This window comes from Oryctolagus cuniculus, chromosome 16 (assembly GCF_051225735.1).
Source record: "Oryctolagus cuniculus isolate XC-2025 breed Fujian yellow rabbit chromosome 16, ASM5122573v1, whole genome shotgun sequence".
NCBI classification, from domain to species: Eukaryota; Metazoa; Chordata; class Mammalia; order Lagomorpha; family Leporidae; genus Oryctolagus; species Oryctolagus cuniculus.
Window position 1 is genome coordinate 48524521 of NC_142882.1, and position 27936 is coordinate 48552456.

A 27936-nucleotide genomic window follows, 5' to 3' on the forward strand; every position below is an offset into this window, starting at 1 on the left:
CCAAGCAGTAGGTTAAGGAGTAATGTGAGGTATTTGGAGTGGTCTCCATGCACTGTTTTTTCAGTTCCTTATTGAAGCATGGGAGTAAATGTTCAAGGTCTTGGTTGAAAGATGAGGGTTCCACAATGTTTTCTTAAAAGAACCTAGCAAGTAGAGTGATCAAGCTGCCTTTTTCTAGAAATTGTTAACTATTGTCAAAATGAGAAACCCAAGAAAAGACTATGCTAGAATGGTAGAAAATAAGTAAGAATAAGAAAGAAGCTTAAATTAGCACAGAGGTTAATATTTTATAATTTAATCACTATTTTCCCAAATACATCTTTTGAATGTCATATATGTGAATTTGTAAAAAGACTTTATTTTTCTGAACCCCTTAAAATTTATACAAAACTTGAGAAGATAGTACAGAGATTTTCCATATACTCAGCAATAGTCCAGTGGATTTAATAGTGAAAAACAGCAGTTTCTTTTCCACACTTCTGGCCAAATCCCTCCCTGTAGAGGCAAAAATATCAAACTTTGTAAGTTGTATTTATTTGTATCCCACGACTTTCAAATTTATCTCCATATCCTCTGTTTTAACTTTCTAAGTTTAAATATTATTTGTTAACTGTCAAAAAAGGAATATTTAGCTACATTTTTCTTGCCTTGACTATAGTAAATAAGTATTTAGCCCTGATACACTTTCTCTAGCACCATAAACCAAGTATTCCAATTTCTGAGAACTCAATATTCATTTTAAATATTATATATAAAATTATATTATATATCATATATAATATTATATATAAATTACATAATATATATAAATTTTATTTTTATATAAATATTTATATAAATTGTATATAGTATATAAAGTTCACAGGCAAGCTCTGCACTGAACAAATTCCACTGAATTACATAAAACCATTATTTTAGGTCCAAGAAATTACATATCAGCTCTATTTTACCTTCTAGAGGGAAATAGAGTATTTTTCAGACTGAAAAATGCTAGAAAATTCTTTGCCAGCAAATACACATCCTGGGAAACACTAAAATATGAGGGAAATGTTGAAAGTTCATGTAAAAGTGGAATGAAAAGATAAAATGTTAAAATATAACCTGTGTTTCTCAACGTAAGTTTCATCAAGGTCAAGAGACTTTTGTAAAAGATGATACAAGACATTTAGTACATCCTGAATTTAGCTATGTCAATACAATCTTTTTTACGTTTTTGCCTGAAGAAAAATGATAACTCTTTAAGAATTTCTTAAATATTAGGAACAAAAAGAAGCCAGAAGAGCCAAGTCAAGACTGTAAGGTGGTCATCTAATGACTTCCCATCAAAACTCATAAAATAGCTTTGATTTAATGATGAAAATAGCAAAAGTATTGTCATGGAGGAGAAGGACTCTCTTGGGAAGCTTCCTGTAGGATTTTCTGCTAAAGATTTGGCTTTCTCAAAACACTTTGGTCTTTCAGAAAGTCAATAAGCTAAAGTCTTTGATCAACAAAAATGTTTTTAAATGCTGTCATACTCTGTTCTTGATAGCTTCTCCTCCTCTTGAACCAGACCGCTTCCACCTCTTGGTAGCCATTCCCTTGATTGTGTTTTGTCCTTGGGATCATACCGACAAAGCCATGCTTTATCTCCTGTTACAATTCTTCTAAAAAGTCCTTCAGAATATTGATCTTACTAGTTCAGATTTTCCATTGAATCCTTTGCTCTTATTGGTAGCTAATCTGAATGAAAAGTTTTGGCACCCATTGAGCCAAGGGTTTGCTCCACTTTATATGTTCAAGTGAGTTGCATAAGCTGATCCAACTAGGAATCTAGGGTGCCAGCTCTTGCTTGTGCTGTTAATTGATTTTCCTTCACAAATTAATGCGAATAGTTAATATTGGTTCATCCCTTCTTAAAATGAGCTATCCATTTCTAAACTGATTTATTTCTTCAGTGCATGATCCCCATAAACTTTCCATGAATGATTTCACAATTCTTCTATCCAAACTTCACCATAAATTTGAAGTTTTTTCTTCTTTAATTTTAACAAAACTCATAATTCTCTGATAGGGGCTCTTTTTTTTAAGATTTATTTATTTACTTGAAAGTCAGAGTTACACAGATAGAGAAGGAGAGGCAGAGGCAGAGAGAGAGAGAGAGAGAGAGAGGTCTTCCATCCACTGATTCACTCCCCAATTGGCCATAATGGCTGGAGCTGTGCAGACCCAAGGGCAGGAGCCAGGAGCTTCTTCCGGATCTCCCAGGCAGGTGCAGGGGTGCAAGGACTTGGGCCATCTTCTACTGCTTTCCCAGGCCACAACAGAGAGATGGATTGGAAATGGAGCAGCTGGAACTTGAACCGGCACCCATATGGGATGCTGGCACCACAGGTGTGGATTTACACCACAGCACAGACTCCAGGGCTCTTTTCGAACTGGTGTCTCAACCGCCTTAGTGTCTCAAACTAGATCTTGTTCAGACATGTCATAATAGCTAGAATGAGGGTTTTTTCTGGGGGGGTGCGATTTTAAAAATTCATGCTTTTATGATATGGACTTTCTATAAACTTTTTGAATATTTCTCATAAAGTCTTTAGACTTAAAGAAGACAAGCCCATATACAAATAGAGAACTGTTGAAAGAATAAAGAGTATCAAAGAAAGTAAAATGTAGGGAAATAAAAAACAATATTATATATTTAAAATAATAACTTATGGGCTTATAAGATAGGTGGAAAGAAAATATTTAGATAAAAATTACACAAGGGATGAAGTGGAGGGTATGAGTAAACTTCTTTGACACTTCATATTCAATAAGTGATCAAAGCACTAGTTTATGATCAAATGTAATCAATGTAAATTATAATCTCTATGTTGATCATTAAAAGAATAATACAATCTTGTGACTAAAAATATAATAGAGCAAATAAAATAGTAAGTAATTCTTGATTAATAAGAGAGCAACAGAAAGGAGAAATAAAGGGACAAAGAATAGATGATACTATGAGAAATCAACGTAGTAGATTATTTAAATTCTACTGTATCAACAGCATTTATATAAATATATATGTATATATATATATAAAGAGAGAGATTAAATAATGCAACTAAAGGACAAAATTTTAGATTGGATTAACTACCAAAGAGGGACGATCCAATTATGTTCTCTTTGTGAAAATGAACTTTAACATAAGGACATAGGGAAGGTAACAAACATTGAAGAAAGTGTACCATGTAAATATTTACTGAAAACATATTTTTGCTTTATAAATATTGCATAGAAGGCAAGAACAATTATGAAAGGGAAATGGGAAGCTTTAATATCTTTAGGTGGAAAATTCATGAAACAGGAAAGACATAAGATAGCTAAGTAGACCTGTTCAGCATTGATATCCTCCCCCACAGAAAAGAATCACAGTGCAGGTAAATAACTGGGTTTTGAGTTGACTGCTCAAGGGAGAACACTGGAACTCAGCAAAGGACACAGGAACCCCCCAGTATACAGAGACACAGGATGGAAGCATAAAGAGAGGAAGAAAGTGTGCCAGCAGCCACTACCCTGGGCCCAAAGTAGGGAGGAATCCACCTTGCAGGGGAAAGATCCCCATAGAGCTCATCTCCCGGGACACTGGACATCAGCAGTGGTACCTACAGGAGGAAACCGCAGTTACCATCCCCCAAGCAAAAGCAGCTCCCTGAAGTGACAGAGTAGCTTTGCCCCAGAGAAGGAACTCTCTGTCCCCTCCCTGACGCCCAGGGCACAGGCTGTGGCAATGCAGTGCCGTCTTGAAAAAGGAGTCATTGTCAGAATCAACGCTTCCCTAAGAGACAGAAGCTCCTTCATAGCCCCCATACTAGCCCAAAGCACTGCAGCCTCAGAATCCCAAACAGACTCTCCAGCAACAGTCACCCTCTCACCTTAGCCCAAGCAGCATCCTGCATTACACAGCACAGGTGATTTTGCACAGCAAGGTGGTTCCCACTCCCAGGACATTAAAAGTGGAGGCACTCTCCTCTGCAGACTTCTCACCCCAGGGCAGTACACACCATGGCAGCCTTGGTCCTGCTCTATCACAGCCCTCTTCCGAAGCAGCCCCCCGAATCCAGCACAGGTGAATGCAGCAGTCATGCATGTTAATTGGGGAAGTGGGACAGGCACTGCCAAGACCGCAGCCACCATACCAGGACTCACACACATTTCTGGTACAGAGAGGATCCCCACACACACACTCACACCCCTGCCACACTGCCGTCAGTCACAGGGAAAGATGGTGAGGAGATCACAGCTCACGGTCCTGCTGGAACTAAAGCCCAAGAAGTCAACCAAACCAACACCTGAAGGAAGATTCGTCTGCAGAAAAAAGCTTTTCATCCAAAAAGCCACCCTTTAAAGGGGAAAGAAACAACTGATTCACCAGATGCATAAATATCAAGAATTCAGATAGACAAATAGAATTAGGAAGTCAATGAATGTTGTACATGAGAAATTTGGCAAAGAGATAGAAAGCTTCTATCTGACACTGTAGAAATGAAGAACTTGGGTCCAGTGTTGTGGCATTGTTGGTAGAGCTGCCAGCTGCAATGCCAGCATCCCATATATGTGTCAATTCTTGTCCCAGCTGCTCCACTTCCTATCCAGCTCCCTGCTATAATGGTCTGGGAAAAGCAGTGGAGGATGACCCAAATGTTTGGGTCTCTGCTACCCACATGGAAGACCCAGATGAAGCTCCTGGTTCCTAACTTTAGCCTGGCTCAGCTGTGAGTGTTGCAGCCATCTGGGGAGTGAGCCAGCAGATGGAAGATCTCTGTCTTTCTGTCTCTCCCTCTTTCTCTCTAACTCCAACTTTTGAATAAATATAAATAAATATTTTTAAAAAGAAATGAAGAACTCAGCAAAATTTTAAAAACACAGTTACAAGCCTCAATGACAGGCAGATTAAGAGGAAGAAAGAATATTTGAACATAAAATGGTGTTTGAAATATCTACCAGACAATAAAAAATAAGATGGGATGATGATAACCTCTGAGAACTTTGGGACCATTAAATGAACAAATATTCAAATTTTAAGAATACTTGTGGGAAAAGAGAGAAGTGATGGTATAAAGAATCTATGAAATGATAGCTAAAATCTTCCCAAATCTGGGGAGAAACATAGACATCCTAGAATAGGAGGTCCATATGACTCTAAACAAAAACATGAACAGAAGGTGGCCGGCGCTGTGGCGCAGTGGGCTAAAGCCCTGGCCTGAAGCTCCGGTGTCCCATATGGTTGCCAGTTTGAGTTCCAGCTCCTCTTCCAATCCAACTCTCTGATATGTCCTGGGAAAGCAGTAGAAGGTGGCCCAGGTCCTTGGGCCCGTGCATCCATGTGGGAGACCCAGAAGAAGCTCTGGGCTCCTGGCTTTGGATTGACGCAGCTCCGGCCATTGTGGCCATCTGGGGAGTGAACCAGTGGATGGAAGACCTCTCTCTTCCTCTGTCTCTACCTCTCTCTGTAACTTTGTCTTTTAAATAAATAAAATAAATCTTTTAAAAAAATGATCAGAAAAGATCTTCACTATGACATCTTGTAGTCAGATTCTCAAAGTACAACCAATGAGAGAATTCTAATATCTGCAAATGGGAAGTGCTAAGCCACTTTTAAGAGAATTCTTACCAAAACAATAACATACTTTCAACAGAAACCTTACAGGTTAGGTGGGAATGGAATGATGTATTTCTGTACAAACCAAGATAAATTGACCCAGCCAATCTATGTTTCATAAATGAAAATGAAATGAAGGCTTCCCAAGATAAACAAACACTGAATGAAGTCACCAAAGTCATTACCATCAGAACTGCCTTACAAAAGATGCTTAAGGGAGTTGTACACACAGAAACAGAGAAAGGGAAACTACCATCATGAAACATGTAACAGTATGAAATCCATCAGAAAAAAACAACAACAAAGGATGTTAAAAATAAACAGAACAATTTTCTTTTAGTAAGAGAACTACATCACTATTCATTAATAATAATTTTGAAAGTAGATGTACTAAACCCCCCATAGACTTACTTAAAAGATAAAAATAAACAAGACTTATTGATACTCCATCTGCAATAAACTCAGTTTACCTGTAAAGCCACACACAGGCTGGAAGTAGAAGGATGCAAATGATACTCTATGCTAACAGAAACCAAAAGGAGTAACTGAACACCAATAACCAGTATGAGGTTGAATCAGTAACAGAGAAGTTCCTGACAAAGAAAATCCCAGGACTAGATGCCTTCATGCTGTATTCTAGTAAACTTTAAGGAAGAACTAACACAAATTTTTATGAAACTATCCCCCCAAATGAGAAGTGTGGGCACTCTTTATATTCATCCTATGGGGCCAGCGTTACATTGATTGCAAAACAAGACAAGACACAGCCAAACAAGAGAACTATAGACCATTATTCCTGATGAACATAGATGCAAAAATTCTCAACAAAACACTAGTAAATCAAATCCAACAACACTTCAAAAAGATCATGCATCATGATCAAGTGGGTTTCATCCCAGGGATATAAGATGGTTCAACATATGCAAATCAAGAAACAGAATACTTCACATCAACAGAATGAAGGATAAAAATCATGTGCTCATCTCAATTGCTGCAGAAAATGCACAAAATTGATTCCAAGTGGATTAAGACTTAATATGAAAGCTAAACTTTATAGCATCCAAAAAAGTATAAACAAATTATCTTCATGACCTTACAAGGGTAGAAGAAGTGTTCATATAGAAGGGAAAATGAATACCTTTGACAATATATACTTAAGAATTCCTCTTTTGCAAACACCCTAAGAGCTAAAGCAAAACTCACAAAACAGAAGCTGTGCAACACATATGACTATCAAAACCACAGTATAGGGGTCAGCATTATGGTACAGTGGGCTAAGCTGCTGCTTGTGATGCCAGCATCCCAAGTTCCCATGGAGAACTAGTACAAGTCCCAGCTGCTCCGCTTCTGATCCAGCTTCCCACCAATGCACCTAGGAAGGCAGCAGAAAACCGCCCAAGTGCATGGGCCCCTGCCACTCACTCATGTAGGAAGTGAAGATGGATTTCCCAATTCCTGGCTTTGGTCTGGCCTAGACCTGGCTGTTGCAGCCACTCAGGAAGTGAATCAGTGGATGAAAGATATCTCTCTCTCTCTCTCTCTCTCTCTCTCTCTCTCTCTCATATGCTGTTGTTCAAATAAATAGACCTTTAAAAAAAACACTGTGTAAAGGGCACTGAGTCAGTAGTTAAAAAAATCACATAGTCACATAAAAATGGGAGAAAGATCTGAACAATTACTTCAACATAGAAGAAATGCATCATTGCCCAACTGTATATGCCACTCATTGTGGTTTCATGTGGTGTAACATGCCCTTGTCCTCTCAGATGCATCCTCATATGCTCTACAAATTATTTGTCCATCACCCGATCTTTTTTATTTTCAAACCTACCCTTCATCTCCAACTTCTACTATATCTGAGGCCACTAATTTAATAGCCTCTCTGTATCTTCACCAAATGAGTTTCCCTGTCTTACTGGCTGGTCCAGCTGCAGGCTTCATCTTTCTGTTCCTCTGTTTTCCATTTCCCAGAGTGGCATCATCCATCTCCTCTTCTCTTTGTCCTTGTGAGTTTACCATACGTTATTTCTTCACCAGCATCCCAAGAGAATGAGGACAAATCCAGAATAAGTGATTGCAGTCAAAGCCCATGCTTTACCCAAAGTGCTCATTTACTGTGGTCGGTTCATCACTTAAATGCCTGTTGAAACTACATCCACTGTAGAAATCCTTCCCAACAAAAGCAGGAAAGAGATAGTGACGCCTACCAAAATGAGTGTTGGGTCATCACCCTGATAAATATATGTTGCTTTTTGCATCTGTGATCCCATATATCTGTCAACTTTATTGCTTTTAAAGAATGTTTTTCAGAATTAAACTGATTTGCTGTGCGTGTTGTATTTATTCACTGTATGGGAACTGATGCCTGTAAGACAGGAGCCTGTGCCACATGAAGAGTTTCATTGATTAGTGTGTGCTTGTGGGCCTCCTGCATAAAGAGAGGTCTCATTTAGATGGTTACAGCTTCTGGGGTCACAGATGACATGTCTGAGATTGATGACAATGTGCCGTTTTCACTGTGTTGTTTCTCCTCATGATTTTTATTCACAGTAGCATAAATACAGAATCTGATTAATTTGGTAAAAATCTACCCTTTTTTGCAAAGACGGAAGTCCAGGTTCTGGGGTCATAAAATAATAATTGGATGAAATTATTTTGATTGTTTTCTGATAGAAGACAGGAGTCATGTTTTAATTTGGGAGGGAGGTGTTGCTATTGCCAAAGAAGGGATATTTACGAAGTATTCAGGATGCCTGGTCACGATTCTCTCGTTGAGTGGAAGTACCTGTGTCATTTTAAAAGACACTGATGAAATGACACCATTCTTCCTCCCTCCAAGATTTTATCCTCTCGGTATTAAAGACAAATGCAGGAGGTGACTTATCCAGGAAGAAATGCAGTCATATCAGCATTTCACCTAGGTCGAGTGGGTACATCTATTTCAAGAAAGAGTTTTTGTGAACAGATAAGCTTCTTTGGGAGGTGAGACTTTCATGAAAGAATCTTTCTCTGCTGGAAAAAAAAAATTTCTCCAAAATGAAGCCTTTACAATGGCTGGATTCTTCATTTCTATTTTACTAGCATAATAAAAGGATACTGGAAAAGTGTCATTGAGAGGGAAATCGATAATTGCTTTCTATACACTGACATTATGCCCTGAGGTTCAAACACAGTCTGGAGCCTTTAACTGCAGTACCTGTGCTCCCAAGAGGAAAATAAATCTATCTCTACTCATTTCACAGCAGTCTCTATCTGGGAGAAAGTTTTCTGCTCCAGTCCTGAGAGGTAGTCCTAGGGAAGGATGAATGTCTTTACTTGAAATATGTTGAAACTGAGAACAGAGAGAATTTAAATAACATGAATAAAATCCCTTTCTCTGTGGCAGGCTAAACACTGAATGTTGGCTTCCTGTTTCTTTTTTCTTTTTTTTAAAAGATTTATTTATTTATTTGAAAGTCAGAGTTACAGAGAGAGGAGAGGCAGAGAGAGAGAAAGGGGTCTTCCATTCACTGGTTCACTCCCCAGATGGCCGCAACGGCCGGAGCTGCGCCAATCCAAAGCCAGGAGCCTGGAGCTTCTTCTGGGTCTCCCATGTGGATGCAGGGGCCCAAGGACTTGGGCCATCTTCTACTGCTTTCCCAGGCCATAGCAGAGAGCTGGATCTGAAGAGGAGTAGCCGGGATTCAAACCCACGCCCATATGGGATGCTGGCGCCTCAGGCCAGGGCTTTAACCCACTGTATCACAGCACCGGCCCCAACTTCCTGTTTCAACGTTGGATCTCCTGCACTGGGCCTGGGAGAAATCTAAGCACAGCGACAGAAAACTGCTATCACGACAACCTTGGGCAACCTCTTTGTTTCTGGCTGTGCAAAGAGCTCATATCTTCCTTGTACTTCCCAGGGAGGGCGCTGGACTTGGAGAGTACACTCTGCACTTCCCTGTTGGTGACTTCTGTCCCTATGTGCTTGAAGCAATGGCAGTGATCTAGAAGGTGCCTGGTCGTATGAGGCTGGGAGCAGAAGATGAGCTAAAAAGGAAGCACTGATTTAGTGTGACTGAATTGGAAATAATGAAATATGTAAGAAGAAGTAGTCTAGCCAAACACTGAGTCTTCTATTAACAGAATTCATTAAAATAAAATAGTAATGGATTTGTATTATGCATGGACATTTACTTTCCGTACATCTATATATTGTATTTGAGCTAATCTCCAAGAAGTTTCTAGATAGTGGATGTTATCATTGCTAATTCTATAAATGAACAAATGGGCTCAGAGAAGCTAATACTGTACTCAGTATCATTCAACCATTGAGTGGTGAAGAAAATGATTAGTCTTTTAAAGTTTATATTTATTCATGTATTTATTTTCTTGTTACTTGAGGAATGGACAAAGATCTCTTACTTGCTGCCTACAATAGCCAGGTCTGGTCCAAACAGGTACCAGAAACTCAGCCTGGATCTCCTTTACAGGTGATAAGAACACAACTACTTGAGCCATCTCAATGAGCATTTGCAAAAAACTGGAATTAGAAGCAGAGACAGGAGTTGAACCCAGGCACTCTGGTATGGGATGCAGACTTCCCAAGTGGCATCTTAGGCACTGCATCAAACACCTGCCCCCAGACCCAGAAAATTATTAGTCCTAATGGAGGGCTCAAATGCACATCTTTTCTTTCCTTTTCTTTTTGCAATAGAAAAGGACGAATGATAGAATAATGTTAGTAATGGTGGTTTTTGAGCAACAGGGCCATAATAACCTCATTATGCTTTTAATGCTAAGAGGAAATTGAGTATAATATCAAGACAAGTTGAGCATCATCATTAAACATATTGAATAGAAAATACGATCCTTCCTTTGGGCCATTTATGATATTACAGAACTTGTACTCATGCATATCAGCCTAGACACTAGATCATTCACCCCAGTATGTACATATTGGGAACATTTTTATTGCCAATTGCTCTAATGGCTTCCAATCTAAAACTTGCTTTGTAATTACTTCATCTTTGGAACTTCTTGGCATTCCTTAATTGCATGATGTGCTTTTTTATTAATGAAAATACAAGGACTTCAAAGAAGATAAAAATTGTGAGAGGATGTGAGAGAAAAGATTCATTGTGGATGTATCAGGACCTTCCAGATAAACAGTAACAATTCCAGCATAGTCACTGAAAAGTGTGCCATTAAGCAGGAAGCCATCCAAACCATCAGTGAAGCAACTGAGATAAATCATATAGGTGAGTCTTCCATAAGCACTTACTGGATGAATGACTATGTAACATCTTATTCATGAACTCGACTTTGAGGATCAAACACTGCCATACTATATATTATTTTTTGTAAGACAAAATAGGTTGAATATACTCGGCCTTGAACTATTGAAAGATTTAATCATTTTGATCTCTTATTTTCAAACTTGCAAATATCTGCATCTCCTGACTGATTTTTCTGGTACAATCATACATAACTTTGAGAAATGCACTGTCAGGCAATTTTGTCATTGTGTGAAAACCATAGACTGTACTTAAAAAATTAGATAGGATATCTTACTTCATACCTAAGTTGTGTGACATATGTGATTTATCATTGATCAAAACACTGGATTTTTTTGAAAGATTTATTTATTTATTTGAAAGTCAGAGTTACAGAGAGAGGGAGAGACAGACAGAGAGAGAGAGAATCTTTTTGTATCTGCTGGTTCACACTCCAAATAGCCACAATGCCTGGGCCTGGGCCTGCCTGAACCAAGATCCTGGAACTCCATCCAAGTCTCTCATGTGGGTGCAAGGTCCTCAAGGATTTGGACCATCCTCTCTCTTCTGGTTTTCCACATGCATTATCAGGGAGCTGGACTGGAAGTGGAGCGACTGGGACTCAAATTGGTGGCCATGTGGGAAGCCAGCATTGCAGGTGGTGACTTAACCCACCATGCCACAGTACTGGCTCCAAAACATTGTTATGTGTCGTGGTAATACACATAGGCTCTTCTTTAAACAATAATAGTAGAGTAGGCATTTAGCCTAGTGGTTAAGACAACCAAATTCTATACCAGACTACTTGTCTCCAGCTCTTGTTTCCAGCTTCCTATAAATGCAGACCCTAAGAGGTGATGGTGAAGGTGCAAGTAATTGGGTTCCCGCCACCCACATGGGCAACCTGGATTGAGGTCTACTTCCTGACTTTGACCTCAGGCAGGGGCCATTGCAGGCATCTGGGGAATGGTCCAGCAAATGGAAGCTTTTTCTCTGTGTGTCTCTGTCTCTCAAATAAATAAGAAAATAATAATAATAATAGCTTTCATTTTCCAAGCACTGGGTGTTTGCTAGACAGGTTTACATAATTCCTTGTTTAATAGCCACACTAAGCCAGTAAATGGTTATCCTCATTTTATCAATAAGGACACTGAATCTCAGAGGTAACTCACTCTGCATAACACAGCAGTAATCAACAGGTCTAAGATTTCAATCAAAATCAAAGTCCTTGAGGGTAAGATAATATCTCTTGTAAATCTTCTGTATCAGTGATTTGGAGGTCTTCTATATCATACATGCACCTGAAAAACTGAACATACATTCCCACTTTGTACCATCTGGAGATTGCGATTCAGTTCATCAAGGATGAAACATCAGGTCTACATTTCTCACAATTTCCTTGGCCCGCTTCTACTGCAGCCAGCTAAGTATATGTCATCTGGTATTATTTAGGGTTACCATATCAGTATTTTCTATATAATGAAAATATAACTTACGAATTTAATTTTTGAAGTGAATTCTAGATATCAAGCAGGAGTTCATGTTTTATAAAATTAAAAAAATTTTGATGGTGGGACATAACATACATATGGTCAAGGAGATAAAAGACAAAATTGTTTATTACATCTGGCTCAGAAAGATATACTATTACTAGGCAGGCCCTAATAAAGTCTTTCACTGAAAAATGTGGTCACAGCAAGTTAGAATTGTGTGAGGCAGCTGATGAATGGCAGGTGCGATAAGACTAAGCAAGGTTTCCTAGGACTCCCTGTGGGTTGACTAATTTGGATAATTTTGTGGACTCCAAAGCATTGAAGCTGTCCCTACTTGTCTGGTCCCTGGTTCTGGTGGTTAGGGCCGGTGTATGTGGGTCTTGAGTGTGACAGCTCGCAAGGGCAATGCTTGTTGGTATAGACTCAGGAAGAGAGGACTGCTCTAACTGACCCCTAGCCAGTCCTCCAAACTGGATCAAGACAGCACAATTTTATATACATTGAACTGTGTTTCTGAAGATCTTGCTTAAGATTGGCTCAAACCTCCAGTTCACAATTTCTAGCTAGTTAAATCCTCACCAATACACCTGCAGTTTCCAAAGGCAAGGTGTGGAGGAGGTAAATTATGCCTCTGGCTATTTCTGGCTGCCACTTCTAAACCGAGTTTCCAAACTTTTAAGTTTTGAAGCAGTGGTTGTCTGTCCTAGAGTGAACCTTAGCACTTCACCCTATTTTACATGTTATAAAACATCATAAACATATTCAGATACAGACACAATCATACAGAAGCACTTACTGAAGGCATTGCGTGAATACCAGACTTTAATGAAGTTTGGAATTTATGTTAAACAGAGCTCAATTTGCTGCAACAACCATTTAACAATAATCAGCAGACACAGCCGTTGCTTGGGCAACTGGACAAGGTTGGTCAGGCATTCACTCTTCTTGATGTTCTGTTCTCCGGAATGCACATGTCTAAAGCAAGGGGTTTTACTATGTCTCTGGTTCACTGGACTTCCTCTAACCCTCTTTGCATGGTCTCATATTCCACTCCGTGTAAGTTATCTGAGTATTTTCTGAAAGACAGAATTTTCCACTGGTGCTCATTATTAATAGTAATATTTACTTTCACTCTGCTACTGAAGACATTTGCCCTCTCGTGGGAAATCTGCATTTCCCAAAATGATGTCATGTAAGGTCTGCGATTTAAATTACTCCACCAAGTAGGTATCATTCTGAATTGCTTTACATAATAATTATAAGTTAATTATCATGCTTTCTATTCAATAACCTCTGGGAATAGAAGAGTGTGTCCAGAGTTTGACGACTACTGCTCCATCTACTCTCCCTTGTAAATTCCATGTATCCTGTAGAACATGTAGCTCAAAACAGAGCTCATTGAATTCTTATTTCATAATTTGTGGGACCAATGATAAATCTTGAGAAATAGTTATATCAAATACAATATGTATATAAAATACATGATTAGAGGCTCTAACCAGTATGAAATAACTGATAGAATAAGGAGGGACAAAAAATAAGTAACACACTACATTTCCTTTTGCTCAAGTGAAACATGAAATAGGATCCCTTCCTCAACCTTGCCCTCTCCTGGATCTGTCTGGGAATTTTCCAGGGCTCTGTTCTCAGTCTAGCTCTCCTCTGTGTCCACACGCCATAGATGGCCTCAGCCAGTCCTGTACTGCAAGGCCCTCTCCCGAGGAAACATCCCTCTCCTTGCCCCTTCCCTGACCTCTGCCCACTCTACATCCCCCTGGGGGCCTAATAAGCACTTCAAGGGTGCATGAGCAGGGCAGAATTCTTGATTTTTCACTCTTTACTTCCCCAGTCTTTCTCAAATTAATGGTCCCTATCATTTATTAAATGTAACTTAGACCTTTGCTTTAGCTTACATTCTGTGAATCCATCAGCAAATCCTGTTAACTCTGCCATCAATGCACTCTGAATTCTATCACATTTCACTATCTGCCACTAGCACAGGGGCAATTATCTCTTGCCTCAGCTACTGCAACCAATACTTCAGGGTTCTACTTTCTCTTTCCATTCTATCCTTCACAATCTGCCACTCAACTGTCAGAGCCAATGTTCTAAACACCTAAGTGAAATCACAACATTTTATGATTCAAAGCCCTCTAATACCTGCCTATCCTTTGACTAACATGGAATTGGGTTATTATGATCTGAAACTCTACATAATCATGACCCTGATTCTCACTTAGACCACAGCGTTTGTAGCTCAGCCCTTCCCTTCCTCAGCCACAGCATCGCCAGAATTCTTTTTTTAAATTCTTGAACATCCCAAGCTAAGAGACTGTGATTCTTGCACACTTGACCTGAAGTAAATGTCCCAAATCATTTATTTTCATAAAAACATGCATCATCACATGATTCAGCCTCTCTCTCTCTCTCTCTCTCTTCTCTAATTTATGGCATTTCTTCCACTATGTTGCATTCCTCCTGGCGGCCCGGACTTTGGGTTCTTCATCACATTATAAACCCAATCCCAAAGAAGTACCTGTCACATACTCAATGGTGAATGAACATTTTTTAAATGAATGCAGTTAAATGAATCTATTTCTCAAATCCAAAGTAAATAGAAAAGATTATATATACTCAGCAATATGTGTATAGATGACAATGATTTTCTGAAACAAAAATTCTCTATTCATAGTTTGTATAACATAATTGTCACGACCAGTATTTATTGACTGTTTAGTATTCCTTGCACATTGAGCTGTGTGCTTCATGGGCATCATCTCATTTATTTCTCCAAACAGCCCTCCGAAGGAGAGTTCTTACTTTTCCAATATTACAGATGAGCACACTCAGGTTCATAGAGGTGAAGTGACTCATTTTCCCATTATCAAACGACTTGAAATATTGAAGTTGGTACTTCAACCAGTTCAAACTCCAATGCCTATGCTTGCAATTACTGCATTATACAAAGGCGACAATGCAGCTCTATTTAAAGCTGAACTACATGAACTCATGTCTTCATTACTTAAAAATACTGATAACTCCATGATTCTGTAAAAGAATATGTAGGAGAAAGCACATCTATACCGTAACCACACAAAGAAATATAATGGAAGTGCATAGTTTGGAGATAAGAAAAAAGTGTGTTCTAGTTTCATGTAGGCTAGTCTCCAGTTTTGAAGAGTAGACTCCATAGCCTTTCCCATGAAAGATGGAAGTTAGACTGAAGTCAAAGATTTAAATTGGGTAGTGCTTGAGCCAAATTCAGATCACAAGCATGTTTTCTTAGGCTGTCTTTCTCCTTTCTTTAAAAAAATATATTTAAGCATATGTTTAGAATTAACAACTAAAATTGCATGTATTTTCTGTGTATAGCATGTTGTTTTGAAGTATATATATACATATATATATATGTATAGTGTGGAATGACTAAATTTAACAAATTAGCATCTGATAAGCACTTTTACATGTACTTTTAAAAGCATTTTTCTAGAATACAGCATATTATGTTGTTTATTCTTTGTGAAGGAGATAGAGACAGAGATAGATACATGAAGAGAAACAAAGCTCCCATCTGCTGGTTCACTCCCCAGGTGCCTGCAAAGGACAGGGTTAGGCGAGGCTGAAGCCAGGAGCAAGGAACTCAACCCAAGTCTCCCATGTTGGTGGCAGGAACTCAACTATTTGAATCAGAACTGCTGCATCCCAGGATTTTCTTTAGGAGGAAGTTGGAACCAAGAACTTGAGCCAGGACTCAAACCCAGGTACTTCAAATTTGGTTACGGACATCTTAAACAGCATCTGACCATAGAACTAATGGTCCACCTCCAGAATGCAATATATTGGTAACTACAGTTGTAGAGTGACCTCTTGAATTATTCCTTCCCTGAACTGAAATTTCATATCCCTGGCAAGTTCTCCTCACTTTTTTAAGTGTTTTCATCCCTTGTGTAGGAAATTAGTCAACTCTCAGCCCCTTGGAGTTCCTGTTGTCTTTCATCCAGCTAAATTAACCTATTAGTCCTTTCTCTCCAGGTTTCTCAGGGCACATGGTTTTGTGTAATCTTGGCCAGACTGCATGGTGTTGCTTCACTTTCCTACTCAAAGTACACTGGAAATACACAGATCTGGAATCACTACTAAAAACCTTCATTTAAATACTTCAGTGTTCGTCAATTCTCAAAGAATAAACTAATGTTACTCTTGTCTCGCTTATCCATAAAAGGGTGAAAACACACCAACTTATAATACATTTCTTTAATATTCACTCTCAAACATCACCTTTACCTTGACTAGACTGATGTGTGGGAGATACATAATTTGCTTCATTGCTGTCACGTTAAGATCTTTGGCATCCTAAAGAATCATGGCAAGAAATGACTGTTTATTATAACAGCCAAGAAAATGTGCCTGTGATAGCAAAACATCCAGATGCATAGTGGAAAATCCAGCCATGTGATGTCTTCTTTATAGAATGCCAAACATCTGGAGCTTTGGGGAGAACTTCAAAATTACCTAAATATCACGTCTCAACTGCAAGTTCACTTCCCGGTAGCTGAACTCTGATCTGGCACTTTGTCAGAAAGTAAGAAATAGGGTGTGAGGATTGTTGAATTCCAGGGAGAAAGCTCTGTTTCTTCTCCAAAGAATTATTTAAGATGTTACTGTCTAAAATGTTTTTAAAAAGAGCTTTAGTCTGATCAAAGACATGTCTTGTCTTTTGGCAGTCTATTTTTCCATTTTTTAGTTTATTTTTTAAATTTTGAGAGTTAGCAATTTTTAACGTTTTGCCATATTCACTCATGTGTAGATATTATATACATTCACATGCATACTATTTGCTTGGAAACAGGAACATTAATATCACATGTGAGATTTGTGACAAGGATCGGAGAGTGAGGAGAGATGAGTAACATCATCATGCAGATGGTATAATTCAAGGAAGACAATATTTATAACCATACACCAGAAAGCATGGCATTCACATGATTTTTATATTCTATATATTAACTTCTACATTGAAGAGAAAAAGTGATATTTCCCTTTCTGTGTCTGGCTGATTTCATTTAAGCAGAATGATCTCCCATTCCATCCACATTACCAAGTCAAAGACAGTCCTTGAGCATATAATTCACAAAGTACAACCCTCAATCATGAAGATGTTCATTTACCTTTTTTATAATAAGAAATGGTGCAGGGAACAGAAGAATTGTAATTGCATAATACATCTTGTATTATTAAACTTGAGATAATTCATCATTAACCTAATTACAATGTTGTTTGTAGAATATGCACATTAAAAGCATTGTAAAGAAATAAAGCAACTGTCACTTTCTTTAATAGAATCTTTAGGATTTGGAAGGGATTTTTAAGATCAATTTTCTATAATGGTTAATAGTCTTTTAAAAAGGAGACTACAATAGTTTAGTCTTTAATGATAATTGAAAATATTTATGGATTTATTTTTCATGAAAAGGAAAATCTCATCTTTTCAAAGTCATTTTCTATCCTGCATTCCTGATCAACTGTTTCCTATGATCAGTGTTCAAATTGCTGGGAATCTGAGTAGGTGGGAGGCTGCTAATATTTAGAGTGTGTGGGTATCCAATATCAGGTCAACAGTGTAATACAAGGCTTTTACCAATGAATGGAGACAAACATTTTCAGAGCAATGGACCCTCCAAATACCACATGTACAAATTACTCAGGAATTTTATATAGCAAGGGTTAAGAAACAATGTTTTAGAGAGAAAGAGAGAGAGATTGTGAGAGAAAAAAGTTTTCATCTGCTGTTTCACTTTCCAAATGCCCTCGGTGACCAGAGCTGAGCCCAGCCAAAGCTGGGAGAAAGGAGCTCAATCTACACGGGTGGCAAGAATTCAATAATTTGAGCCATCACTGTTGCCTCCTAGGTTCTATGTTAACAGGATTCTGGAGTCAGCAGCTAGCACAGGCGCCTGGCAGTGAATCAATGAGAAAACAGTAGTATCATCAGAAGAACGACTTGCAAAATGATTTCCTAAGTCTTCTATGATAATTGGCAAATTCACTCCCTGCAGCAAACTAAGCAACAATAAAACCAAGAAAACTACAGAGCATGTCATCCCAGTGGATCATTCATTATTGTACTTGGGCCATAAGAAAATACCATAGACTCATGGGTAATTTAAGCAACATAAATTTATCTTCTCATAGTTCTGGAGGGTGGAAGTTCAACTTCAGGGAGTCAGGAAGGCTGAGATATGGTGATGGTTTTTTTCCTGACCGCTGCTCTCTCACTGTGTGGTCCCTTTCAGGGGTGGAGAACACCGGGCCCATGGGCCTTCTATGACTGTGAAATCCTTTGGTCTGGTCCTGCCAGGGCAACCATAGATGGGACTGGAAATTCAATACATCTATAGCAGGCTAATTTTTAAATTGATAATTTTATGTGGCCTGTGAAAGATGTTATAAATATTCAAACAGTCCTTGGCAGAAAAAGATTTGCCACCTCTGCTGAGCTTAACCTGAGTGTGAGTGAGTGTGTGTCTGTGGGTGTGTGTATGTTGGAAAGAGGAAGTTTGATAAAGCACCCACTGGCCTAGTATTGCTATATATGTTCAGAGTAAGACTCCAGGATAGAGGTGAAAATGATAAGACTACTAAAATGTTAGAGTGCCAATTGGTAAGGTTCTCCATCAATCAATGAATTTACCTTACTCTAATACTCAAGATATGACAAGTACAGTTTGGATCAATGGCAAATTCAGACTCAAAGGGAAAAAAAATACAGATCCATTTCTTACAACTTGCTTCTCACAATAATTTTTGGTACCCCTAAGTGTAAGTTTCCTAAACACCATCGAAGTACATTTAAAGCTTTTCCTTCATCACCTGCTTCAATGGGAATGAATAAATTGATAAAAATACAAATGAGTACATCCAAAAATGATTCACAGATTATTGAAAAGACAGAAGATGACCCAAGTGTTTGTGCCCCTGCCATTTGTGCGAGAGACCCAGATGAAACTCCAGATTCTTGGAGTCAGCCTGGCCCAGCCCTAGACATTGAAACCATCTGAGGAGTGAACCAGCAGATGGAAGATCTCTCTTTCTCTGTCTGTCCCTCCCCCTGCCTCACCTTACAGCCCCCAGTAACTCTGACTTTCAAATTAGTGGATACACCTTTTCCAAAATGGTTTCAAGTTAGAAGGCTGCATTCAAAGTAAAGAACATCAAAGTTACAATAAAACTTTTAAAAGAGCAAAATACTTAACAGATATGTACATATGAAAAATAAGCATGTAACAAAATGTTACTGAGGAAGTACAAATTAAATCTCAGCACACTGTTGCTATACACTAAACAAATGGCTAAAATAAAAGAGAACAACCATATTAACTCCTGGTGAAGATATTGAACAACTGCATGATTGTAGTAGCGATGGATATTGATATATCCATTCTAGAAAGTTTGGAAATTTCCTAAAAAGTTAAAACATACACTAACCATACAATCAAACCAGACCATACCTAGGTTTCACAAGAAGGAAAGGAAAGCATATGTCAGCACAAAACTTGAACACAAATGTTAATAAGAGATTTCTTTGTAATTGCACCAAACTGAAAACAACTCAAGTGTCCTTCAACAGGTGAAGAGAGAAACAAATTGTGATCTATTCATACAGTGAAAAAAAAATCACAGCAATTAAAAAGGAACAAAATACTGATGCACAAAACAACCTGAAAGAAAAATTATGCTGAATGAGAGGAAGACTTGAGTGTAGCAGTGAATATGCCCATATTTCACATCCTAGTGTTTGGGTTCAATACCTGGCTCTAGCTCCTGACTCCAGCTTTCTGCCTATGCAGGCCATTTCAAGTAACTGGGTACCTGCCACCCACATGAAAGACTTAGATTGTCTTCCTAGCTCCAAGCTTTAGCCTTGTTCCAACCTTGACCATTCGAGGCATTTGGAGGGGAGGAGGGGATGTGTGAACCAATAGATGGGAGTTCTCTCTATCTGACCCTTTCCTTCTCTTTCTCTGCCTCTCAAATTATAAAAGAAAAATGTGCTGTGTGAAATAAGCCAGATACCCCTCAAACAAAAAGAGCATGCCTATGTATGATTATGGTTTCAGAAAATTCTAGAAAGCTCAAACTAATCCTTCCTGATAGAAAGCAGATCGGTGTTGCTTGGAGAAAGGGGACTATAAAGCTAAGAAAGAAAACCTAGGGGTTCTGGGCAAGCTCATTACCTTTATTAGGTGTGATCAGTCAAGACTCATTAGCAAGTAAATTTTCAATATATGTAGTATAATAAAGTCAATTATATCTTACTAAAGCTATAAGTGTAACTAAAATAAACACAACCCTGTACGAATAGACGTCAGGTAGTGGTTACCCTTGGTGTGCATGGGTAGTCACTGAAGGTGGGGCATACCAATATTCTTAGTGGCACACATGCGTTCACATTATGAAATTAGTTGGCATTTAGGATGTGCATACTTTTATACTTGGGTGTCATGCTTCTGTAAACATTTTACTTTAAGATTACTACATACAAAGTTTTCCCTTATCAGTATAGAGAAGACCAACATGGAACATACCAAGCAGGTTTTTGAAAACACACGATGGTAGCCGGCACCATGGCTAAAAAGGCTAATCCTCCACCTTGCGGCGCCAGCACACTGGGTTCTAGTCCAGGTCGGGGCGCCGGATTCTGTCCCGGTTGCCCCTCTTCCAGGCCAGCTCTCTGCTATGGCCCCGGAGTGCAATGGAGGATGGCCCAAGTGCTTGGGCCCTGCACCCACATGGGAGACCAGAAGCACCTGGCTCCTGGCTTTGGATCAGCGCGTTGTGCCGGCCGCAGCATGCTGGCCGCAGTGGCCATTGGAGGGTGAACCAACGGCAAAAAAGGAAGACCTTTCTCTCTGTCTCTCTCTCTCACTGTCCACTCTGCCTGTCAAAAATAAAAGAAAAATAAAAGAAAAAAAATAAAATAAAATAAAACACACAATGGGGACAACGGGGTTGGGGGTGGGGAGGAGGAAGGCTGAGAAAGACATAGACAGCACTGTAGGCTAAATCTAAACCCTACTTCATTGAAACATAGCATGAAACTTCTCCCCAGCTCCTGACTCTACAGGGACCTCTCATTTCCAAACTAGCTATCTTTGTCAAAAACATGGTATTTTTTTCTTATATCCCTTTCTCTGGGCATTATTTCTAAATGTGGGTTTTTCAGAAGTGTTCTTTAGCAGCAGAAATTATCTGGTGCAAAGTGTTGCATGGTTGAAAATGTTAGAAACTTTCATGTTATTAATTTTTATTTATTTGAAAGGTGGGGTGAGAGGAGACAGAGAGTATGTTCCATCTACTAGTTCACATTCCAAATGCCCACAACAGCTGAAGTTTGGCTAGGTGAAAGCCAGGAGCAAGGAACTCCATCTGAGTCTCCACGTGGGTGGCAGGTGCCCAAGGACTTGAGCCATCATCTGCTGCCTCCCAGGGTATACATAAGAGAAAGCTGGATCAGAAGCAGCGGTGGGACTGAAACCCAGGCACTTAGATATGGAATTCAGGCACTACAAGTAGCTGCTTAACCTGCTGTGCACAATGCCTCCCGCGAATTTATATTACTCAAGGCTAAACTGTGTTCCTCCCTAGGGTACTTTAAAAACAAAACTTTAATATATTAAAATATGCCGTGAGTCCCATACAAGGTTATGCAATGTTTCTCAAACTTATCTATTCATAGAATCTCCTTTTTTTAGAACAGCACTTAAAGAACTAATATTCTAAGAAATAAACACATAATTCTGTAAATTCGGTATCCAGCGTGGGCATTTACTATTACAGTTAAAAGATGTACTCTCAAATAAGATCATCTGTGTCTGAATCCAGGGTCTTTTCCTTTGTTACTTGTGTGACCTCTGAGTGCTGAGTTTATCTCTAAAAAGGAGATGATAAAACTACAATTTTTGCAGGGAATAAAATGACCAAACAGGTGCTCATATGTATAACAATGCTTGCTACATAAGTGAGCATTGAAGTTCACTGTTAAAATTATTTTTAAAAGTTGCCTAGGGGGCAGCGTTGGGCCTAGTGAGTAAAGCCACTGCCTGCAGTGGTGGTATCCCATATGGGTGCCAGTTCAGGTCCTGGCTGCTCCACTTTTGATCCAGCTCTCCGCTGAGGCCTGCCTGTGGGACAGCAGTGGAGGATGGCCCAAGTCCTTGAACCTCTGCACCCACATGGGAGACCCAGAGGAAGCTTCTGGCTCCTACCTTCGGATCTGCACAGCTCTGGCCATTGCGGCCAATTGGGGAGTGAACCAGTGAATGGAAGACCTCTCTCTCTCTCTCTCTCTCTCTGCCTCTCATTCTATCTGTGTAACTCTGACTTTCAAATAAACAAATAAATTAAAAAAAAAAAAAAAGAAATTGCCTAACCAAGAACTACAAGGGCAGAGATCCTGTTCCATTATTGACCTTGATAGACTGGATTTAGTTTCCATCTTCCCGCTCTTTATCAAAGTGGCAAAAGTCAGGCAATAGAATCATGATAACCCCCACCACTAGTATGCGTGATTAAGACACGAACTCCTTGAGCCAGAGACCATATCTGTCCATCATCTTCCTTTCTGAGGGTTAGAATTGAGCCGAATCAGGCTAAGAACATTAGGAACTCTGAGATGCCTAGTATGAGGGAATCTAAACCACTGGAAGTAACCGTGAAGTTGATCTTGAGCCAAGATGATCTGTGCTCTGGATCAGCAACATGAAAATGTGTCAGTAAAATATGAGAGAGGACTGCTTTGAAACAAATTTTACTTGGGTTTACTGGGATGATGTAAATGAGTCCCAAAGTCAGGATTCTACTTACCAAACCTTCCCAGCAGATGACAGCTGTGAGACTTGAGGATTGTAGCCAAATGGCTTTAAGTGTTTGCTTTCTTGTGAGAAGGATGTCAGGATTCTGTTCATCCTCCACACTGCCTGCTGTTTAGTTGCACATAGTAGGTGTCACCAATGTTCTTTTGAGCATGTGGCATGATCAGAAAGGGGAATGACAGTGGTAAGACCAGCACTGTCACTCTCCCACTCCTGTTGCAGAAGGAAAGAAAACAAACAAGAATGGTGAATGCATAAAGCAGAGAGAAAGGGAGAATTTTCCAGTAGCAAAACAAAGATGACTCCCCTACAGAAAACATGTTTTGCATCTCAAAGAACAGAGACACAAGGGAGAGTAAGATACTGCTTACCTTCCAAGATTTCTTCAAGGGTTAACTTCTGTAGGCGAAATACTCTGAAGCCACGGGGATGAAAACTGCTTGAATAGAAAGTCTCACCATGGTGACCTGCTGCATTATGGAGCTGCTATTTTTAGCCCAAATTCGTGCTGCTCTGGGTCAGAGCAGGGGACATCTGTGGAGAGAGGAATGAATTGCTTGCAGCAAGACAAGTTCTGATGAATAATTACTTGTGCTATAATGTGCAGTCAGGGCCAACTCCGCAGCACACACTGAAAAGTGAGCCTTCCAGGAAGTAAACATGAGCAGGTCCTCAGCGGCGGCTGTGGCTTCCAGCACTAATGATACTTGGCAGTACTGCCAGGATGATCAAAAATTAATTGATTTGTTGTGAACCCTACTAAAGGTTAGCGCTAACGCTGGTGTTATACAATGCAGCTACATTTTCAAAGCACTTTATAATCAGTAATTATTTTTGTATGCCAGCGTTCCAAGGAAGTCAAAGCTACTTTTCATTGTAATTTTAATGTTATCTTTTCAACCTTATAGTCACAAACTCTAGACTTTTTACTAAGTGCAAAGGCACGTTCACAAATTTCATGCATCAAGAAACAGGTAAAATTTCTTGGTTTTATGCACTTATAGCTGTTTCTTTCTTTTATGCACTTATAGCTGTTTCTTTCTTTTTCTACTTTCTTACAACCCAATGGTGCCAGCACCTAGCTAACTCTAGCTCCTAACACCCATCAGATGGTCCCAGTAGGTCAGAAGAGGCTTCACCACTGAATCTGGATCCAGTTTTAGGGCTGTCAAGGCTTAACTTTATCCTTTATTTAAAAAATAATTCATCAATTGTGGGTGCAGCAGGTCAGATGCCTGAATGCTTGGATACAAGTCCGGACTCCACTTCTTATTCCAGCTTCCTGTTAATGTGCAACCTGGGAGGCAATGCTGATGGCTTAAGTAACTAGGTCCTCACCACCCATGTGGGAGACCTAGATTGAGTTCTAGGTTCCTGATTTCAGCTTGGTCAGCCCTGGCTTTTGAGGGCATTTGGAAAATGAACCAGCAATTGGGAGATCTCTTTCTTTCTGTCTGTCTCTGTCTCTTTCTCTATGTCTCCGCCTTTCAAATAAACAAAAATAAGTAAAGGTACTGGAAAATAAAAATAACTAATTAGACACATTAAATGAGTATCTAGAAAGTGTTAGAAATAACTTGTAATATTTTTGAGGATTTTGTTTTCATTATACAAGTATCATTTACTATACAACAAATTAGAAAAAAATGTAACTCAACATTTTGATTCATATCCTTTGTTTTTAAAATGCATTTATGCTTATGTTGTGTCCAATCATTGGAGCCTGACTTTTATTTGATATTTTCTGAACTTTCCTGCATATATACATTCTCAGAAAACATGTCAATGCCTCTTAATTATTTTTCTATAAACATATCTATTTAGAGATCTGGATAAACACAATTCACAGTATCTGCCTTGTTAGTGAACGAAGTAATAAGAATAGACTTTACTTATCTAGTTGGTAAAGTGAATAAGTTCTTTGTAATTGTTGACAACCATGCACTAACCTCTCCAGCACTCTGTCCAATTTAACAGTAGTACCTGGAATCTCATTTTAGGGTAGAAAACTAGAAAGGTAGCATCACATGGCCACTTATTCAAGTGCCTAGATGGTAGCATTCACCAGAATTCAGCACAATAAATTCATATAGACTAACCTTCTATTTCATAAACATTATGCATTGTGTAAAAAAATAAATCCTTCATACCACTACTACTTTCCACTCCAGGGAACTCAATCAATTTTCATTTAGCATATCTCAGGTTCCTAAGTGAAAAAAATACAAACAATAACAATGGCAGGAAATAATTTATTCTCTCACCATGTTCCAGACAGTTCTGTAAGTTTCCTACTATTCTAAGATTGGCAACTTGTGGTATTCCTGTGATTTCTGGCTCTCCCATAGTCCTGGATGTACAACAATTGTTGAGAGCATGGTCCTTGGAGCCAACTGTTTGAATTATTATCCTAATTATGCACTAAGTAGCTGTATGACCATGGGCAATTACTTAACCCCTTTGTACCCCAGATTCCTTATCTATGAAATGGAAATGATAATCAAATTTACCCCATAAATTAGTTTTAATGATTAATTAAGAAAATATGATATTATTAGGCAATAATAGAGAAGTTCTTCAAATAAGAAGTTGAACCAAGTCATCCTTTAATACATTACTATTATTTTCAATGTTGCTATCTTTTTATATTTATTTTATTTTTTTAATTTTTTAAACTTTTATTTAGTAAATATAAATTTCCAAAGTACAGTTTATGGATTACAATGGCTTTTTCCCCTCCATAACTTCCCTCCCATCCGCAACCCTCCCATCTCCTGCTCCCTCTCCCATTCCATTCACATCAAGATTCATTGTTGCTATCATTTTTACTACTAGTTCCATACATTGAGCAAATCACATATCCTTATTCTATGTGTGTAGGCTGAAAGATGTTTGTATGTCTTATATGTGAATATTTCACTAACTACACACATGCAATTTAACAACTAAAGTGCTAGAGTTTTAAAAATATTCTTGGAAATGTGTCGCTCCCCCTCTTCGTGGAGGAACGACACAGGACCCTGCGCTGTTCTTTTGTCTGCTCGACCCTCCCCGGGTTTGCTGCTGGTTCTTCCCGGGTTGGCTACCGTCCCTCCACCTCCGTGGAAGGGTGGTTCCCCCTGCCACCTTCCCCACTTCCGCGGGGGAGCGGCACACCGCCGGCCGGCTCTCTCGGGGGCTGCACAGGTGTTCCTTCAGATAGATGTTCCCCTTAGATGTTCCTGGTGCATGTTGTCTCTCTCCTCCTTTATAGTCCTCTTCCACCAATCCCAACTCTGCTACCCACATGCCGAGTATGCTGCTCTCCTCCAATCAGGAGCAGGTCCTACAGTTTGTTGGTTGAACTGGAGGCAGCTGTGTAGAAGCTGTTTCTCCCTTCTCAGCGCCATATTGTGGGAGAGCAGATGCATAGAATAAGTCTTAATTCCAGTAACAGTCTAGTCCGAGTTGCTCCCCACAGAAATGGAGCTTAAGAGAAATCTAAAGCTTGCCAAGTAAATTCTGGGGGTGAGGTTCAGCAATGTCTCTTCTTACAAACTCTTCCAATGACACTGATGCACACTTTAAGAACTGTGATTTTTCATCTTGCTGTCAAGTTTGATTGTTTTCCTGTCTGAACTGAGACTTGGTACAGATTGTAATGTATGTTATTCCTAAGAACTCAAGATCTGGGGGCTGTTTTCAAGCCTAACTCTCTTCTGAGGGATGCACGTCTTGTGCATCACACCTCATGGGAGCTGCTGTAATCAAGACACAGAGTCTGTGCTGATGGACTTGCCCAGTTCTTAATACATCCAGAGAAAAGAGTTGGGAACTATAAACAAAAGAAATACAAATGGACTTCTGAAGAATTAGTGTACTGATTATTCTTCCATTTTCCATCTATTTTCCTGATATGCAGTTTTTTAAAGATTTATTTATTTATTTAAAAGTCAGAGTTACAGAGAGAGAGAGAGAGAGAGAGAGAGAGAGAGAGAGAAAGTCTTCCATCTGCAGGTTCACTCCCCAAATGGCCACAAGGGCTGGAGCTGAGTTGATTTGAAGCCAGGAGCCTGGAGATTCTTCCGGGTCTCCCATGCAGGTGCAGGGGCCTAAGGATTTGGGCCATCTTCCACTGCTTTCTCAGGCCATAGCAGAGAGGTAGATGGGAAATGGGGCAGTCAGGACTTGAACTGGTGCTTATATGGGATGACAACACTGCAGGAGGCAGCTTTATCCCCTATGCCACAGCACCCACCCCTCTCATGGGCAGTTGCTGCAAGTTACTATGAATGACAGGATTAAGGAGTCTTGGTATCCAATATTGCGTAGCTGAAGGGATAAATACAGACATCATCTCTAGCAGCAAGCTTTTCACCCACATGTGCCTCCTTTACAGGCTGTGTTACCTTGGTGGGGTAAACAAGTGCTAGTTCTTGGCTTTGTGGGATGAGAAATATGAACTTATGCCTTAAGTTTATCAGTCTTTCTGTGATTACTTCATCCTTACCAAACTCAGATAATGCTTGTACTAAATAGAACAGCAAATGAATAATCAATAATAGAAATGACTTATGTTTTCAATTATTTGGGATCTTCTCTTCAAAGCACACAATCTCTGGTATAAGATATTTTAGGAAATTAAATGATGATCAAATGGTTTCTTATCTTCCTGTCCTGATGGGCTGATACATGATAGCTATTTATCACTA

The 27936-nt window shown here is 39.2% G+C and overlaps 1 long non-coding RNA gene across 2 annotated transcripts; it reads right to left on the reverse strand.

Annotated features, from left to right (window-relative positions):
• On the reverse strand, positions 1–27218 carry LOC108177211 (uncharacterized). 2 transcript variants are annotated; one of them, XR_001794015.4, is made up of 3 exons: positions 23617–27218; positions 23238–23458; positions 1–495 (listed from the first exon to the last, which is right to left on the reverse strand). It is a non-coding gene; the product is annotated as an uncharacterized LOC108177211 (long non-coding RNA). The 2 variants fall into 2 exon arrangements; XR_001794014.4 differs by lacking the exon at positions 1–495 and adding an exon at positions 13186–13450.
• Positions 27219–27936: the final 718 nt, after the last annotated feature.